At 36.8% G+C, this 10,332-nt stretch overlaps 1 pseudogene; it reads left to right on the forward strand.

The window, feature by feature from the left end:
* Positions 1-6,279: 6,279 nt before the first annotated feature.
* LOC110498767 lies at positions 6,280-8,954 on the forward strand (annotated as a pseudogene).
* The last annotated feature ends 1,378 nt before the right edge of the window (positions 8,955-10,332 follow it).

Genomic DNA, 10,332 nt, shown 5'->3' on the forward strand with positions numbered 1-10,332 from the left:
CAATTTGTGGCTGACCAAATACTTTTTTGCCCCACTGTATAGACAGGTGAGTGCCTTTCCAAATCATGTCCAATCAATTGAATATACCACAGGTGGACTCCAATCAAGTTGTAGAAACATCTCAAGGAGGATCAATGGAAACATGATGCACCTGAGCTAAATTGAGTCTCACAGCAAAGGGTCTGAATATTTATGTAAATAAGGTATTTCTGTTTTCATTTTTAATCCATTTGCAGAAATGACTAAACTGTTTTCGCTTTGTCATTATGGGGTATTGTGTGTAGATTGCTGAAGATGTTATTTTATTTTATCAATTTTAGAGCAAGGCTGTAATGTAACAAAATGTGGAAAAAGTCAAGCGGTCTGAATAGCATTTTTTTAATCCCAGCCCCCGTCCCCGCGGGAGGCCTTTTTCCTTTTACAAATAAGAATTTGTTCTTAACTGACTTGCCTAGTTAAATAAAGGTTAAACCAATATAAATAAATGGACAAAACTTTTTTTTTTTAAATAAGTTTGTATTATTTACCAATTTAACTGTGCCAAACTAAATTGTCGTTAAGATTTTGATTTGGACAATTTATGACTTTGCATAATATGGCATGGCCCAATGCCACACGAGTAAATCGAATCCCTGCATGAATAATGTATGATGTCAATGAGGAATTTGCCAAAACGTTCATGTAAATTTGCTATCTCAATATAATTTATTTCCATGATCTGTGAATTTGAGGTTTCAGGATTGTGCTGTTGTCTAACCTGGCAGAGAACCACAACGAAAAGCGTACTATTTTGCACACCACAGGTCAAAACATCAACCACTGACTGATATTCAGTTTTGGAGAGGTAACGTTTATTTTCCAGAATATTCGTGGCTCAAAAGTTCATGGACCCAAATTGCATCAATTTCTTTGGGTAACCATCTGCCTCTTAGCTGTACAGTTAGCTTAGACATTGAGCCTACTGGAGGTGAGGATCAGACGTGCCGCTATGGGATTGTTGTTAGTGGATCGATACCCATTAGGACTGTGGCGGTGCTTTGATCTATCGTGTTCATCTTTTATTTTAAAATATTCAATCCCCTCGATTCATTCGTTAGGGAAAAGATGTATTACCCCAGGCAGGATAGCTCATGTTTAATTACAAGTGAAAGTAATTAGGCGATAACACAACATAACCTAAACATTGATTGACCAGTCATTTGATTAAATACTGCCAATCTAACGAAATTTTGCCGAGATATGTCTGTGACCGTTCAGACCATGCACATGGATGTGTTGAATTTAACTATCAAATGGATACCGTAATTCTATTGAATCGTTGTTGATCTCCCACTATTTCCCTTTACATTGTCATTAAAAATGTAGGCCAATATATCATGATACATGCCTATACCATAACCTTTCAGTGAGGCAGTGATCAAATAGGCTATATTTGTGTGGTATAATAGCCTATTCTTCAAATCTCAAGACAAATTATTGCCATATATCCTGTCCTGAGAATACTATAATAATAGTTTTCAATATTACTTCATAATAAACTCCTATCCTGGAGGAACGATGCATCATTTCGAAAAGATGCATAAATACATGTGGTGTCGAAATTTGACAATGATTTATTTCAAGATTTAAACTTAACATTTAAGTCTCTGTTATTGCCAAGTTGATGTAACCCGAGACCTCCATTCTTAAAGTCTTTATATCAGTCATTGATCAGCCCAGATGAAGGCTGGAGAAAGACGACGAAGAGCACCGATTAATCTTATCACTTGTGGATTTGACGATGAATCGCACATACATTCATAAACAAAAAGAGTCTTGCAGGATTGGCAGCTGGCTCTGACAGTGGGTCACATATCACTAGTCTATAAATCAAAACGAACGACTGGCAGACTGGAAAGAGAGGAAGACAGCATAGGAAGCAATGTATACATCATCTATTCTAAAACATCAAAATCAATTAAATAGAGATAGATAGTCTAGCGAGCCCATGGATCTCTCCTTTACTGAAACCTCAACATAGAAAATCCAACAACATGATGTAACATTCCTTGAATTGGACTATACATTTTCTGCAATGTCACAGAGTAAGCTACATTTATATAATACCAATCATATCCTCCCCCCCGAAAAAAACATTGTCGATATAGGCTACTTATAATACATTTGCAGGATCTTCTTCATTCAGGCTATGTACACCAGACGGTTGTAAATGACAGTGGTTGGCCTGACCAATGCACCTACTCTGCAAACTCTTTCTCGAGTATTTCATGAATCACGTGACAGAGATGGTGGGGGTCAACTATGGTTGCTCACCAGACTTTCTGACATATGATTTAGGAACTTGCTTCAGAGCAGTACAACTTTGTGTTTTATATTATTTACAGGGTGCTGCAAATATTAAATAAACATACCCATAGTTTTTTCTTTGCCTTCAAGAACAAAGATAAGAACTCTCATATTTCTTTGGCATATATATATATATATATATATATATATATATATATATATATATATATATATATATATATATATATATATATATATATATATAAAGTAATATCCTGAACAATGCCCACATCTTAGGCCTCTCCTGAAATGTTGAATGGGGCCATTTATTTATGTATCAGAAAATGGTTGGTTGGTTACAATTTTATCAATTCTAATTGATGCCATGTATATACAGTATCAGTCAAAAGTTTGGACACACCTACTCATTCCAGGGTTTTTCTAAATGTTTACTATTTTCTATATTGTAGAATAATAGTGAAGGCATCAAAACTATGAAATAACACACATGGAATGATGTACTAACCAAAAAAGTCAAAAAATCAAAATATCAAAGTAGCCACCCTTTGCCTTGATGACAGCTTTGCACACTCTTGGCATTCTCTCAACCAGCTTCATGAGGTAGTTAGTTACCTGGAATGCTTTTCAATTAACAGTTTATTTTTTATTTTTTCAATTAACAGATGGGCCTTGTTAAAAGTTCATATGTGGAATGTCCTTCCTTCTTAATGCGTTTGAGGCAATCAGTTGTGTTGTAACAAGGTAGGGGTGGTATACAGAAGATAGCTCTATTTAGTAAAAGACCAAGTCCATATTATGGCAAGAACATCTCAAATAAGCAAATAGAAATGACAGTCCATCATTACTTTAAGACATGAAGGTCAGTCAATGCAGACAATTTCAAGAACTTTGAAAGTTTCTTCAAGTGCAGTCTCAAAAACCATCAAGCGCTATAATGAAACTGGCTCTCAATGAGGGCCGCCACAGGATAGGAAGACCTACAGTTACCTCTGCTGCAGAGGATAAGTTTATTAGAGTTACCAGCCTCAGAAATTACAGCCCAAATAAATGTTTCACAGAGTTCAAGTAACAGACACATCTCAACATCAACTGTTCAGAGGAGACTGCATGAATCAGGCCTTCATGGTCAAATTGCTGCATAGAAACCACTACTAAAGGACACCAATAAGAAGAAGAGACTTGATTGGGTAAGAAACATGAACAAAGGACATTAGACTGGTGGAACTCTGTCCTTTGGTATGATGAGTCCAAATTTGAGATTTTTAGTTCCAACCGCCGTGTCTTTGTGAGACGCAGAGTGGGTGAACTAATGATCTTTGCATGTGTGGGTTCCTACCGTGAAGCATGGAGGAGGTGTAATGGTTTGGGGGTGCTTTGCTGGTGACCCTGTCTGTGATTTATTTAGAATTCAAGTAACACTTAACCAGCATGGCTACCACAGTATTCCACAGCTATACGCCATCTAGTCTGGTTTGCGCTTAGTAGTATTATCATTTGTTTTTCGACAGGACAATGACCCAAAACACCTCCAGGCTGTGTAAGGGCTATTTGACCAAGAAGGAGAGTGACGGAGTGCTCCAACAGATGACCTGGCCTCCACAATCACCCGACCTCAACCCAATTTGAGATGGTTTGGGAAGAGTTGGACTGCAGAGTGAAGGTAAAGCAGCCAACAATATGTGGGAATTGTTTGGAAAGCATTTCAGGTGAAGCTGGTTGAGAGAATGCCAAGAGTGTGCAAAGCTGTCATCAAGGCAAAAGGTGGCTACTTTGAAGAATCTAAAATCTAAAATCTATTTAGATTTGTTTAACACTTTTTTTGCTTACTACATGATTCCATATGTGTTATTTAATAGTTTTGGTGTCTTCACAATGTAGAAAATAGTCAAATAAAATAGTAAAAATAAAGAAAAACCCTGGAATGATTAGGTGTGTCCAAACTTTTGACTGGTACTATATATATATATATATATATATAATCGGATTCGTTTACATTGTTATATGACAAATGATTATTAAAAACGGCAAGGCCTCCTGCTGCCCTTCTCATGCGATGCCAATTGGTAACAGGGGGGATTAAATACAATAAACAGGATTTGCAAATCAAATGGATTTACTAATGTTCAAACAACTAATCATAGTCCACGAGGCAGCCATGTTCACGTCAGCAATTATATCCTAAATTAATTAATGTAAGGCAAGTAAACTATAATGCATGCGGTATATATTAATATTCCGGACTCTGACATTGCTCATCCTAATATTTATATATTTCTTAATTCCATTATTTAACTTTTTAGATTTGCGTGATTTGTTTTGCATTATTAGATATGACTGCACTGTTGGACCTAGGAACACAAGCATTTACACCCGCAATAACATCTGTTAAATATGTGTATGCTTCCAATAAAATTTGATTTGATTCTTATTTACGGAATGAGATCCTGGTGATCGGCGAATAGTGTTTCCCAATAGGCGATGTGGCCATTACTCTTCTTCGCTTTCTAGTCAGCTTCGTAGGCTAAAAGCTACCCATGCTCTCCTACGACCTCTCCCACAGTGGGCGCCTCCCGCCCAAGGTTTATAGGCAACCAATCATTGGAACTGGATTTGAATACTCCTTTATGTTTTAGAAAGGATAGAGCTCTCGTTATTGATTCTAGAGGCAATGTATGTGAAATGAATCTGTAGTTCCGCGATCTACGTTATGGCTACACTACGCTAAAAGAAGGTAAGCCGAGGGCTGAAAAATGCTTGTAAATGGTTGGCTATTTTCTTTTTGATTTATGACCATATGGCTCGCGCGCGGTTCAAGCAGAGTTCATAAAGCTGTATGCCTCCATACCAAACGACATTTGTTTTCTCTTCAAAACAACTGTGTCTAATCTTATGTTTTACCTATTTTGGTTACTTATAATAGCATACCCGTTACAGCATAATCGTTATCATGAATTTAGAGACCTTGATTTTCTTCATGTTGAAGATATCAATGTAAATGAAAATAAACGTTATTAGACATTTACAACATATAGCCTACCATTAACAGTTATTTTTATTTTCCTTTTTTATTAACTTTTATTTATTCAGGTTAGCTCAATTGAGACAGGGTCTCATTCCCAATGGTGCCCTAAGGACACACTTTTTTTTGCACAACAGGAAGAACAATTTACATCAAAAATAAAATACATTAAAAATACATTAAAAAAATAACCACAAGGCACAACCTCAACATCAAAATTTCAACAAATAAACCACTACAATGGCAAGCCTAAATAAATTCAGGAGTAAAAATGTCTTTAACAATTCACATAATAAGTTGCATGGACTCACTCTTTGTGCAATTTTTGCGTTTAACATTTTTGAATGACTACCTCATCTCTGTACCCCACATACAGTTATCTGCAAAGTCCGACAGTCAAACAGTGAATTTCAAACACAGATTCAACCACAAAGTACAGGGAGGTGTTCCAATGTCTTGCAAAGAAGGGCACCTATTGGTAGATGGGTAAAAAATAAAATAAAGCAGACATTGAAAATCCCTTTGAGCATGGTGAATTATGCTATTAACTATTAATTATACTTTGGATGGTGTATCAATACACAAACACTACAAAGATACTGGCATCCTTCCTAACTCAGTTGCTGGAGAGGAAGAAAAGTCTTCAGGGATTTCACCATGAGGCCAATGGTGTTTAATGGCTGTGAACTTTATATCCTGAATTTAAAAAAAACATTATGTTTGGGGCAAATCCAACACATCACTGAGTACCACTCTCCATATTTTCAAGCATGGTGGTGGCTGCATCATGTTATGGCTATTTAGCAGTCTTATTTATTTTTTAATTAGGCAAGTCAGTTAAGAAGAGCTACGGACAAGAAAGACAATTTTATTGAAGGCATTGGAACACCTCCCTTTTATTGTATCATCGCTGCAACTCCCCAACGGACTCCCCTATGGTTTCCCCAATGGGCATGGGAGACGTAGGTCGAGTCATGTTTCCTCCGAAACATGACCCGCCAAAGAGCGCTTCTTAATAACACCCGCCAGCTTAACCTGGAAGTCAGCTGCACCAATGTGTCAGAGGAAACACCGTTCACCTGACGACCGTGGTCAGCCTGCAGGCACCCGGCCCGCCACAAGAAGTCGCTAGAGTGCGATAAAGCCCTTGGCCCACCTGGAGAGCCAGAGCAACCTGAAGGATTTCGATTGCTCATCGCAGTTAAATGGCAACAACAAATCACAGCATTCACAGCACCCAAAGGAGTGTGACCCTAACTCAAATTCTACCTTCACCAAAAGCATCTTCCCATGGATGAAGGAGTCAACAAGGCAGATCTGTAAAAAGAACAACAGAGACAAACCTGTAAAAGTATATGGTGTGTATTCAAATGCGTAGCCAAACAGATGGACAGTAGGCAAAATCCTATTTACAAATAATACATTTTTAAGCTTGATAAATGCTAATATTATTAGGTGATTACGACCAATAGGCGATGGCTAATTGTAGCCTATTTCCAGTTTCGACTGAAGCTTAAATGTTGATATAATGTAATATAATATAATGTTGATAAGATTCCATTTATGATTGTTACATTTAATTTTATCCCGGCAGAACTCTCTGGTAAAGAGGAAAGCCCAACAACTACAGCCTAAAAAGGGTGCGCACAGTTGGTGGAGCTCGAGGCGTTCCACTTAAATCGTTTCATGTGCCAACTTAGGCGCGTGGAGATGCCTAACCAAATCAATTTAAAGGAAAGGCAGATCAAGATTTGGTTTCAAAATCTGAGAAGTACAAGAAAGTACAAGAAATATGAAAAGTTAAAGGACTGTGCTCTTAATCAGGTAGCCCAGAAGCTCTTACCAGTCTTGGTTATATTAATGCAATGGGTGATGATGATGTTGATTACGACGCTGTTTCCCCGCCATCTTTAAAGCTGCAATATGTAACTTTCTGGGTGGCCGACCAAATTCACATAGAAATGGGAGTTATTGATCTGTCATTCTCATTGACAGCAAGTCTAAGAAGCAGTAGATCTGTTCAATTTGTGCTATTTCTATGCTTCCCGTTCTTAAGTTTTGTTTTTGCATATTTTACATTAGGTTTTGTACACCAGCTTTAAACAGCTGAAAATACAATATTTTGGGTCATTGACTATATATTTCACAGTGGTTTAGACGGTACAATGATTCTCTACACTATGCATTGCTTGTTTTGTCACATAAACTGAAATTTGGGGAACTATTAGAAGTTTAGCAACCAGGAAATGGTGGAGCGATATCTGCATATTGCACTTTTAAAAGCTCTTCGATGTAAAATCCCCTGTTTAGGGGACCTGCTTGGTTCTGGTACTGGTTTCCGACCAACATTTTTGCTCATAAATCGATATGTGGAAACGGCTTGCATTGAACGGTAGTCCTGTTTCTCACTGAAACAGGAGTATGTATCTTCTGCCTGTATGAAGCTGGATTTGAAATCTGACTCCACTTGAAGCTGGGATGTCCCTCCTACCATTTCATTTGCTCTTTCAACTGTCCATCTACTCCGAGCTGAACCCTATGTCAACGCCACTAACACCACATATGAATCGAATCCTTACATCGTTATGCAGAAGAAGAGAGTGTTTTCACACATTCAGAGATCGATTTATAGCCAGTAATCTAAAATAATTCATAGATTTTAAATAAAACCACTTTCTGTTTGTCATGGATGGATAAAATAAATATGAGATGAAAGGCGAGCTCCTAAAGAGTTCGGTAAACCAAGCTAGAGCTCTTTGAGACATTCACCGCAATGGGGGCAGAGGTTTTGATAAAGAGAGACCTTTAGAAAATATGCACATTTCTCTAACTCTAAATATACAAATATGTATTTTACTATAAGGAAGGTGAAATCTTATAGTTAGTTGTTTTATAAATATATTAAACTATATTTAGAAACATTTGTGAAGCCTTATTCATACAGTTTTGTTGAATAGGAAATTCTGTTTCATATTTTCACATTTCATCCCTTCATCTTTTATGATATTTGTACTGTGTACTTAAGCTTGTTCTCAAAAGTGACTACACCTCAGCAATGTATAACTATTTTTTACCAGAAAGGTAATATTTGAACCTTTCTTGGAGTATGTAGCATTAGTAGTTATTGTTTATGGCCCTCTCATGATAAATAATTACTTTGGGGGATTCAAGTAGATTGCATTTAGTTACATTCAAGAAGCTTCAACAAAAATATTATGTTAGTGCACCAGTCTATTCAAACTCAATGAAAACCAAACAGAAAAAGACCAACACAACCCCAGAATATGCTCCATGCAGTATGCAGGACAAGGATAGTATTTTATTCATAATGCTCAAGATGGCCCTGTTTATGTTGACGTGAACTTGCCATTCACTGCATATGAGATAAATAACTTGTGTAATAATACTGCACAGATGACATCAAGGCAACATAAACCTACACTGTGATCCAAACACATCATACCTGTTGGGGCATAATTATTCCCAAGAAAGAATCAAACACGCTCTTAAACTGACTCATTACTTGATGGAATCCAAACTTCAGGTTGTGCTATTAAACTTTTTTGTTGTTGCTCAAAGGCACATTACTCGCAATATCCAAATGCATGCAGCACCTGCAGGCTATTGATCCTGTTGGGCAGTTCTCTATTTATATTATTTTGGTTTCTTATCCAATTATCTGAAACCACAGGTTAATGTAAAACATCAAATGTAGTTCAAATTTAAATCAATATAAGGCAAAAACGTTTCTCACTTGTGTGTTCGTGCTGGACTTGACATGGTGTACTTTTATAATTGGAGCAGGCATGCATTGGAATATTAGAAACACATTTATTACAATGTTATTTTGTGTTATTTATAGGCTATTTATTAAATTAATTTATGGGAAATTCTTATTTTTTATTCTGTAAGACTGACAATTTTTATCATAGGGCTTAGTGTTTACAGACAGACTGACTCTTATGCTCGAGGGACCGATGAATCAATCGATGTTCCTCAAAATGTTATTTAATTGTGATATATTTTTACATACTCTATCAAGTAGGCTATATGCTGACGAAGAATTGTCGTATTGTTGAATAAAATGCATGTGTTGTTCAGACGTTCTACAGCACCTGTGTGTTTATTTATGACACAAAAAAACGACCTATAAATCTACTCAATTTAAAATACATGAAAAGTATTAAAATATGTCAAATGAAATAGGCCACACGAAGTGTAGTCTGCTGAAAATTGTATGCAATAAATAAATGGTTAAAAGTCTAAAAGGCTCAATGATTTAGCCGTTTCTTTGTTCCCGCTTGAACAAATTGAAGAATCAGCTGTCAAGCGTTTAGAAGAGGAGCGTAAAGATTGATCATTGCATTCAAAACTCATCTCTAAACTTATCTCTCAGCCAGTAAAACACGCCGAGTTAATAAAATAATTCACGAGCTGCTTTACTCATACACATTGGGAACATCATTTTCATGGAAGATGCATGGTAGGCTATCATACACCAATCTTGTATCATCTTGTTAACCTCATGAATGACAATTGAACATTTCAGTTCACTAAACTTATATAGGCCTTTTCTTAGCACACTCGTAAAACAGCACAGCTAATTGACTACTTCGAGCACGATTGCTTCGAACTCTAAAATATCGAGAAATTAAATCTTTACTTTTTTAAGACTTTATCATTCTCCCACAGTCTGACCAGAAGGTATTTGCAGAAGCTCTGTTACGTGTTCGCGTTCTTATCAAATTGATGGGCGAGTTTGATTCAACCATTTGTCATGTAAATGTGAAACGTTTGATGGGATGATCCCGACTTGACAAACTGCTGTAGGTGCCTTGCCATTGACCTAAAGTGAGTCACATGGCCTGTCACTAAGGTGATATGAGCTTTGGTAGGCAGTTTTACAGCTTTGACATACAACCTAAAGGTTAGGTTGTAGGGCACAGGGAAGATAAATTATCCGTCATCATTAATTTTGCCATAACAATACAGTATGAGCTCTTACT

The sequence above is a fragment of the Oncorhynchus mykiss genome, chromosome 20 (assembly GCF_013265735.2).
Source record: "Oncorhynchus mykiss isolate Arlee chromosome 20, USDA_OmykA_1.1, whole genome shotgun sequence".
NCBI lineage: Eukaryota > Metazoa > Chordata > Actinopteri > Salmoniformes > Salmonidae > Oncorhynchus > Oncorhynchus mykiss.